Raw genomic sequence first — 10,701 nt, 5'->3', positions numbered from 1 at the left:
ATAATGTGAGTTAGAGAGAATTATGATGGATTTTTAATGATAATAATCTCCAACATGACCTTCTTGAAAGACTTAAGGAATTATTTCTTAAAACTATGTTTTAATTTGTTGCAAACTCATTTTTAACTACTTCATATATTTACTTTGAGCCTCTACAGTATTAGACACTTAAATAAGTCTTTGGATGAAGGTACTAGTTGGACATAAGCAAAGAGAAACTTTTGTGGCTCTTTTGTGACCACACAGTAAAATCTGCCTCCACCCCAAGGTCAACACAATGGTTCTTCTGGGTTGGGGAACCGTTCCAAGCGTGGGAAATGTTGCTCAGCCCCCACTCGGAAAAGCCAGTGGGGAGTGAGGTTGGCGGGCAGGACCCACGTCCATGGATAGGTTCTCCCATGGGGAATCAGGCCCTCATTGTACCTAAGCTGCTGTGAGACCTGTTCTTGCTAAAACTCCCCCACCCTGAATTGAGGCAGCAAACGTTTACTGCATATCTTGAAAGTAACTTCCGAAAATCTATGCTGAACCTTCCAAGGACCAGTGTAACCAGCTTAACCACTTTTCCCTTTACATTTGCAAATATCCTTCCTCTTTTATGTAATTAGCAACACCTTCTCCTTTGTTTTCTGTAACCACCTAAAGCGAACCTGTGCATAGTAAATGAGGATCATCCTCCATGTAATGTGCCCAGAAAAGCAATAAAAGCCTGTCAAGGCAAGGGTCTCATCTTGAGAGAGTGGCCAAGCAGTCCCTTTTCCTTCACAGGACTGAGTAGTCTGTGTGTATTTGTCTATTGCCGCCACAACACAGGGTGCTGTGGGCCAGGATCCATGTCAGGTAGTAATTTTTTTTTATCTACCTGTTTGCCATATTAGATTATGAGTTAAATGGTTGTCTGCTTCACTTAAGTAGTATCCAGGGTGGATGTTAGCATATAGAAGATGCTTAATTGATGTTTGTAGAAAGAAGAATGAATGAATGAATGAATGAAATGATGGATGGATGAATGGATGGAATCTTAATGAGGCAAAAAATATAACAAATTTAAAAGGGAGAGATACATTCAATTTTTCAGCCAGAGATCAGGGAACAAAATTATTTAGCATTGAACTTCTTGTAACCTTTTATTCTTTCACTCCTAAGTACCACCAACCTATTTACAATGATTTACAATTGTGATCTGACATTAGTTTCACTTTTCATCTTATGAGGAGACTTTCCATGGAGTAATAACAGTTTTCAAATGGATGAACTGAACTGATAGCTTTTACAAGAAAATAACACATAGATTTTTTTCCCATTGCAGGTACCAAGGACTTGGCAGAACTCACAGAAAAAGAAAATAATAATGAGTCTGAGCTTCTGCTTTTGTTTGTGAAATCCATATTTTATATGCAGTGGTTGCCAGGAGAGCTCCGAAGGGCTCAGGAAGATTAAAAACTAATACATGTAACCTTCACACGAGTCCTTCAATAAGAATTCTTTCTTCCACACAAAGATGTTATTAACTGTATAGTTAATTGGAAATTGCAGGTTGCAGTAAGAAAGATAACTGTCAAATTCAATTTCAGAAGTAATATTGCATTTTCCCAGATTTAATCATGTCACTTTAGGACCACGTGGTACCTAAAGGGTGAGGATAGAGATCAGCTGCAGAACTGCTCCTTGGAATATAATGTAGAGACCATTTGGGGGTAGATTTTGCCATAAATGTCTCCAATGACATATGACACACACCAGGCCCTTATAGCTATACAATTTCTGAATGTTAATTTTTACTCGTTCGATGACGTGATGTTTTTTAGGAATTAATGAGATATACTACTTGATATTAAATGTAAAACTTTTACAATGGTTTAAGAAAAAATAGGAGGTCAATCTGGAAAGTGAAAGTGACCGTGTATAAAACTGATGCTTAAGGGGCTTGTGATCTCATCTGTCAAGCCAGGACTTCAGACCCGACGCGAAACTGGCCGTGCCCACGTGGCACTGGGCATAGAAGGGAAAATAAGAACACGGTTCCTGCTGCTAAGGGTTTTGTAAGAGGAGATTTTAAGGTAGCAGAGGTCATTACTGACCTTGTCAGGGGGATGCTTTGAGAACATCAGAACTGATGTCTAACAGTGTAGAAAGGGATACAACAAAATTCCAATTATAAATAGTAATACTGTATTATATATTTAAAAATTGCTAAAAGAGTACATATTAAAAGTTTTCATCACAAGAAAATATTTTAAGTCTCTGTTAGTGAGACTTACTAGGTGATCACTTCTCTATACAAATATTAAGTCATTATGTTGTATACCTAAAACTAATATGACATTATTTATTAATTAAATCTCAATAAAAAGAAAAAAGATAAAAATTGCAAGATGGCACCATTGAATATTGGAGGGAAGTCTTTTATATTTCACCAATTAGGACATGACTGCTTTCTGTAAATACTATGTTTACATTAATAATTCTGAGTCACTACTAAAAAGTATTCTAAGCCATTACACCAAAGTTTCATTTTCTTAGAGAACATTCATTAGACTATATTAACTGGGTGTCTTTGGATGCCAGAAACTGTTCTAGCAATAAGAGTTAGCCATACGCTAACCAGACAAAACCTCTGGCTTCGTGGAGTAAATAGTCCTGAAAAATAGAGCTACCATATGACCCATGGACTTCACTTCTGGGTATTTATTCAAAGAAAGTGAAAACAATTCAAAAAGATGCATGCATCCTTGTGTTCACTGCCGCATTATTTACAATAGCCGAGGTATGAAAGCAACCTAATGCCCATCGATAGATGATGGATAGAGAAGATGGGTGTATCCACACACACACACACACACACACACACACACACACACACAATGGAATACCACTCAGACATAACAAGAATTAAATATTTGTGGCAAACATATTTGGACCCAGAGAGTAAATATTATGCTAAGTGAAATAAGTCAGATAGAGAAAGAAATATACGATTTCACTTATATGAGGAATCTAAAGATCAAAACAAATGAAATAGCAAAGCAAACTACAAACAAACTCATAGATACAGAAAACAAAGCGATGATGGTTGCCAGAGGAGAGGGGCATTGGGGGGTGGGCAGAAAAGGGGAAGGGAATTAAGAAAATCAAGCTTCCGGTTAGAAAATAAGTACACAATAGGGGATGTAGTCAACAGTATTGCGGTAACTGTGGATAGTAACACGGTTACTAAACTTGTTGGCGTGATCACTTCATAAACTATAAGTGCTGAATCACTATGTTGTATACCTTGTTGAATACTAAGTTCAACTATAGTTAAAGATAAAAAACAAATGAAAATAAAATAAAGTGCTAGAGTGATGAGCTCTGTCTCATAAATTTTGCAATTTTACTTAGAAAATGTTTTTTTGTTCCTATTTGTTTATTAAAATCTGACCCATTTTCTAATGCTCTGTCATAAAATTCCATGAGACACTCTCTCCTTTCTCCTGCGCCCAGAACAAATGCCCAGAGTATAGTTGAAGGCAGGGAGGAAGAGGTAAGTGAGCAGACTTTGAGGTCACGCAAACATGACCCCAAATCCTGGCTCTCCTGCTCATTAGCTATGAAAATTGAGGCAAACGAATTACATTTTCTAAGCTTCGCCTTTCTCACTTGTAAGATTGGGTTATATAAGTTTTCTATTGATGCTATTAAAAAGAACCACAAACATAGTGACTTAACACCTATCACTTTAATAGTTTTGGAGATCAGAGTCTAATATGAGTCTTAGAGTGAAAATGAAAGGTGTGAACAGCTGCATTCCTCTGGAGGCTATAGGAAAAATATCTTTTATTGCCTTTTCCAGCTTCTGGAAGCCACCTACCTTCCTTGACTTGTTGGCCCTTCCTCCTTCAAAGCTCATCGTTCCAACCTCTGCTTCCATTGTCACATCTCATTCTTGCATTTTGACCTTCTCCATCATAAGGACCCTTATGATTACATGTGGGCCTGATTTGATAATCCGGAACAATCTTCCCATTTTAAGGTCCTTAATTTAGCCACATTAACAATGTTCCTTTTCGACATGTAAGGTAACATATTCACAGCTTTTGGCACTTATGATGGGGACATCTTCGGGAGCTATTGTTCAGCCCCCCTATTAGTATAACAAGGGTTATAATAGTGTTGTCTTTTGGGTCTATTAAAAAAATTAAATGAGATAACCCACAAAAAATTATAACAGAAGTGTTCAAGTAATATTACTATTTTTAAGAGTCTTATTGCTGCTGCTGGAAATCCCAGAAAACATGTACTCTAAACCACATCATTCAGCATTTCATTTTTACCATAATATGAAATTATTGTTTTTAACTTGCTTTAGTGTTATCTAGTGACTATTAGTCATTCCTCTTGAATGTCATTCGAGACAATTGAATACTCTTCCCTTATTTGGGGGGCTCCTCTCTTTGTGAATTACCATCATGGAAGTTAGATATTGTCATTTCTGGGCTCCTTTTTAGCTAAAGTGAAGACACATGGCCTGGGCTCCGCCAATCAGGTGGATCCGTGCTGAATTTGGAATGAGACAACAATAAAAATCGATATGAAGCCTCTATGTGGGAACCATTTCAGCGATGGGTACGGCAGCCCCATGTAGTTTCCCGAGGGGGCAGTTAAAGAGATGCAAATAGCTTGCTTAAAACAAACGTACCGTATTTTGCTGTGTATAATGTACATTTTTGCCCAAAGTGTTGAGGGAAAAATAAGGTTGTGCATCATCCATGGGTAGTACTAATTCCATATGTAAATATCATAAATTCGTTACCAGTACATAAAATGTCTTGTACCTTGTATCTGTTCTTGTGCTTAATTATTTGTTACATAAAATTTGCTATACCATAATATGTTAAAAAATAAATGCTAAAATACCTTTATCATACAAAAGCAAGTATCTAAATATAAATAAATAAAATAAAATAAAATAATTAAAACGAAAGACTTTTTTCCTGAAAGTTCAGGCCGAAAACGTGGGTGCACATTATACACAGAAAAATGTGGTATGTCTTTTTTCTTCAACCACTACAAACTCAAGCATTTTTATCTTGACTATATAATTAATATGTATTCTCTCTTAGACACGGATTCCATATTTTTTTGCATCCTCTATGTACCCTAAAGAATGATTATATAGAACATGCATAGAAATAAAACATAGAGCTAGAAAGTGGATATTTGAAGTTGTATCCTCTTTTGACAAAAGTAAGCAAATATAACCCGCATTATAACAAGGAAGTCTTTTAAACAGCAGTATCAGAATTCAGAGCAAGTGAAGGGAAAGTTAACAAAATCAGCATAAACATGCAATCACTAACTAAGACTCAAAGCCTGGTGAAACTTGACTATTTCTGGTCTTGCATTACAGAAATGAGTTTCAAAGTAGTAAAGTAAATGGGTTCCAAAAAAAGAAAGCACATTAGTATTAAGACATGGAGTTCTCTAAAGTCAGACGTTCTCCGTGGCAATCAGACTCGCCTGGGCTGAAGCAGCAAAGGTGCCGTTGAGTGCTTTGAACAAAGTGGGTCTACTCATGCTATTTTGAGAAATAATCAACTGAGCGTCATTTCTTATGATGTTACAAGTTAAGAGTTTCAAGCTATTGATTTGGGATAGTTCAAACTGCGCAAAATGAAAGCAACATTTTTTTTTTTCACTTTCAATAGGACAAAATTTTTCAAAAATGTCACTCTAAGTTGAAATCACCAAACTGCCTACTTCCTACTTCACTGAATAAAAGAAATTTAAAAAATATATTTGGTAGAATATCTGTTTAGGCTTTTAACTTGCAGAAATGAGAAAATCCTGACATGATGTCTCTTTTATACCACATCATTCACATACGCTCTGCTGTCATCCAGCCCTGGCCTCTGGTTGATAAACATGCACTCCCTTCAGAAGATACTTAAGAGGATGGTCACTGAGGAAATGTGCAACAGAGTCGGTTAGAAATATGATTTAAACTTGGAGACAAAAGACCTCTTTATGAAATAATGTGTTGATCTGTGCCCTGACCAGACTATGAAAAAATTTACTAAACTGACCTACCATTTAGGCCACAAATTATAGCTATAAATAGATGTGTAAAATTAGCTTTAAATATCAACCTCTCCTTAACTAGAGTGCTGAACAAAATTCTCTTATAGAAGTGATTTCATTAATGCCCTAGTTCTGCTGTGTTCATTTTTTGTTTGTAACTTTTCCACCTTTTTTTCCCTATTGTTGTCCTCTGCTTCTGTGCATTAGGAGAGGAAGGGAGAAGTAGGGAGGACTTCTGCATCGACCCATGCTCAGTAATTACTGTTTCCTAAAGTGGAGGCTTTACTCAAATCCTTGTATAAGCCAAAGGTTTGAACAATTGCCCAGAAGCTTTATGAAAGAACTACATATAAGTCTACTTAAGAGCTGAGGGATTCACACTCCTCTGAGAAGGAGTAAACATAACTGTCATCTTGGAAAAAGGCATATCAGGGTATTGAGCGAATGCCTTGGGATTTTTTGCATGCCCCTCTCTGGGAGGAGTGGCTAAAAAAAGATGTTGATTATGAGAGCTGTGGCATTAAAATGACTTTCCCTCCTCTCTCTCCCTCTTTTCTCAACCAGAAACTTTATGTGTAGAAGAATCAAAGGAAATAGAATGCATGATGGGCCATGTGGTTTTAGTAGCCTTGAAGTCAAGGAAAAGAGGGCTCCAGATAAGCCTGGTGAGCATGTCAGACACACCACTTCCTGGTTTAAAAATCTAGGGTAATTAACATCACCTTCTATGCCTCAATTTTAGTATCTGTAAAATGGGAATGATAAGAGTAACTACCTTTTAGGTTATTTAATGATTACTTAAAAATTTTATAAATATATGAAAGAGAGTATCATCTTGCCAAAGTTAAAATGGTAAAAGACACTCATACATGAGGAAGTGGTGTTGGAATAATGCTGACATATCTTCCATTCCAGGAATCTAGGTTTGTTCTAGACCTTTTTCAATAAAAGCAATGAAAGGAAAGGGTGGCATTGTTGCAGAACACAGAGCAGAGGAGTGTACCACGTGAAGAAACATTCAACTACCACAAGGAAGAATTTAAAAGCCTTTCCTCTATTGATGACAGACACTGACTGAGAGGAGAATAGTGTGTTTTAGAAAAAACTATGGTACATTTACACAATGGAATACTATGCAGCATTAAGAAAGAAGGAGCTCCTACCTTTTGTGACAGCATGGGTAGAACTGGAGACTATTATGCTACATGTAATAAGCCAGGCAGTAAAAGACAAATACCATGTGACCTCCCTTATAACAGGGATCTAATGAACAAACTAATGAGAAAAATAAAACCAGAGACACGGAAACACAGAACAGACTGAAACTGTAGGAGGGGAGGAAGGAGAGGGGGAAGGGTGGAAAGAAGGAGAAGGAATTAATCAAAGAACATGTATGAATGACTCATAGACATGGACCATGGAGAGGGGACTGACTGTTGGGAGACAGGGGTGGGCTGGGTGGAGGGTGGCAAAAAGGAAAAAATTGGGACAACTGTAATAGAATAAACAATTAAAAAAAGAAACAGAGCTTTCCTAACACCTTAAAAAAAAGAAAAAAAGAAAGAGAAGACACTAGTTAAGTGGTGTGTGTTTTTCAGTGAAAGGTTGGAATTCCTGGAGCTGTACTGCAAATAAAGGGATCAAAGAAAGACTTACATTTGGGGGTAGGGGCAAAAACCCAGGGTTAGAGGATAGATCCTCATGTAGTTATTCATTTATTGGGATTTTTTTTCCCTGAAAAATGCAAGCTCCTTAAAGAAACTACTTTGGGGTAGAGTTCCAAAACCTGGGGTCCCAGGAGCACTGCTGATGTAACTCAGAGCATCTGAAGTATAGTCAGAGCAAAGGTGGGTGCGTACCTAGTCGCTGGGGATGGTTAACCTTTCTGGAACCAAACTTCCTGCCTTGCCTTTATCAAAGAGTCTAAAAAGACCATCAGGAAAACAATCCATGAACACTCCAGCAGAAAAGGAATGCAGAATTGATGCCAAATCACAGAAACTAGTTGGATGAGCCATTTTAGGCAGAGGAAGACGGAAACAGGGGTGTCAGCCTGGTTCCCCAGCGCTGTGAGGTTGTGCATATTTTTTCCCATAGTGTGATCTTGGAAATGAGAATGGGATAGAGCAGCCTTGTAAGTGAGCCAAAGTAAGTGGGATGAGGACTTTGAATTTTGGAAGGAGTAAATACTTACCTGAGACATTCAAACTATACATGATAGAATATCTTTAATTAGATATTACATGTTTCTTCATCAGAGAATTGGAGCTTTGTAGTAAAAGGAGGCAAGTGATGCAAAGTCAAGAAAATCACATATTTTCTAGTTATCTCATTCATGTTGAGGCTATTACAACTATTAAATGGTTATGAACATGCTCTGTGTGGAGAGGCGTCTGCTGGTTAAGGTGCTTAGAGTGTAGCAGAGTGGCACCGAGGCACCCAAAGGCTCTCCACCTGCACTGCCTGATGGCAGTGATCAGCCGGGGAGACAGGAATCTCTGGGTGCTTCACCAAGTGTCTCACATAGTATTAATGGGGATAATGGAGTTTCTTAAAGATATCTACCACACAAAGGTCAGGACCATACCTCCTCTGGCAGAAAAGTAAGGATTTCCAAACTGTCAAAGACTTCTGTGGTGAGAGGGAACAATAGATATATATGCTAAGAGTCAGTCAACAGCCTAGTCCTCACTATTTCTTGGAGAAAGCAGGCAAGCAAGGATCTAAGAGATTGCTTCAATTGTTTGATTCATTATCTCAAGTCCCTTACCACTGACTTGGTTAATATACCTTATATATATTTTCATTTTTCATCCCCATAAATATTGAATATGAACATGTTTAATTAAGCAAATTTGTAATATAGTAAAAAGAATAGTTAACAGAGGGAGAAACACCTAGTATGATACATCACCCTTCTTTCATGAATGCTGCTTTACATAGTTGAGATCATAATTTTACTAAATTTAAAATCCTTTTTAAATCTCATTTCACTTAATACATTATGATTTTGCTTTTTCCATTTCATTTTCTTTTGGGGCATACCTTTGACAGGACTTTATAGGAACCATTGAAAGACAGGCTATTCAGAACACATCAATACTTGGCTTTTCCCTAGAATTTCAGAATCATCTAACCAGGAAGCTAAAAACATGCTGACTTAGGAATATGTGCTCCACGTTACTTTGGGCCAGACATCAAGACTGGATCAACACGCAAGGGTCATAATAAAAGAGGTGCTTTTGTTAAAGAAAGTAGGGAGGAATCTGGGAAAGGACGGGAAAGCCATCTGACCAAGATGCAGGTCTGGCATTGGAAGGGGGAGAGGAGGCTGGGAGCAATGTCCTTGACAGCTACAGAAGGGAGTCCTTGAATCACCGGAGGAACCCTTGTCTGCCATAGTATTCTTGCCCATTCCTCACCTCCCACCACCTGGCTGGTATTAACCCCAAGAGAGGCATCATCTCTGGGCAAACCACATGATGGATTTCAAATTTCAGCATTGGAGCCTGTGGTCAATTATGATGTTGTATTTGGGTCTTCTAGGGTCTTCCTTGTGACTGACACCTGGTATTTTATAGCTAAAAAAGGGGCATTTAAAAGTTTCTCACAAATTTCCACTTATAGGAGTGATACCAAATTATCTTTGGACCAAACTTACCTTAACAGATAATTGGGTAAAGAAGATGTGGTACACATATACAATGGAATGCTACTCAGCCATAAGGAAAGATGAAATACTGCCATTTGCCCTGGCTGGTGTAGCTCAGTGGACTGAGCATGGGCCTGTGAATTAAAGGGTCACTGGTTCAATTCCCAGTCAGGGCACATGCCTGGGTTACGGGTCAGGTCCCCAAGTAGGGGGCGTGTGAGAGGCAACCACACATTGATGTTTTTCTCCCTCTCTCCCTCCCTTGCCCTCTCTCTAAAAATAAACAAATAAAATTTTTTTAAAGAATGCCATTTGTGACAACATAGATGGATCTTGAGAATATCATGCTAAGCGAAACAAGCCAGACAAAAAAAAGTCAAGAATATGATTCCATTTCCATGTGGAATGTAAGCTAAGAGCACAAATGAACAACAAGACAGACAAGGAAAACTCACTGACACAGACAACGTAAGGTAGTTACCAGAATGAAAGAGGGTAGGGGGTAGAGGGGTCAAGTGTCTGGTGATAAAGAGAGATCTGGCCTTGGGTGGTGGGCACACAATGTAACATTCAGATGACGTATCATAGAGTTGTACACTTGAAATCTATATAATTTTACTAACCAATGTCGCCCAATAAATTTAATTTAAAAAGAAATAAATAAGTTTCTTCACTTTAGGAAAATCATCAAAACAAATCTTTAATGTTGGTTGAAGCCATAATTTAAGAATATAATATTTGGCATAGTGAACAAATGTAAAGTTGGATCAAGGCTTGTTTTTAAATTCAAGACCATTAGAAGGGTGACTTTGAAGCCTGATTCTAACCCTCTTCACCTTCATCTTTACATTTCAAATCTGGGTGTATATTTTTAAATGCTCTCAATCACCTTTCCTTTTCTTCTACAACTTATTCTCAGACATCATTTGTTCTTATACATTGTTTCTACTTTGGGCAGCCTTTGTCTCCTGCTGTCTTGGTTGCTGCCG

This window comes from Desmodus rotundus, chromosome 4 (assembly GCF_022682495.2).
Source record: "Desmodus rotundus isolate HL8 chromosome 4, HLdesRot8A.1, whole genome shotgun sequence".
NCBI lineage: Eukaryota > Metazoa > Chordata > Mammalia > Chiroptera > Phyllostomidae > Desmodus > Desmodus rotundus.
Note: the sequence above shows the minus strand (reverse complement) of the source record.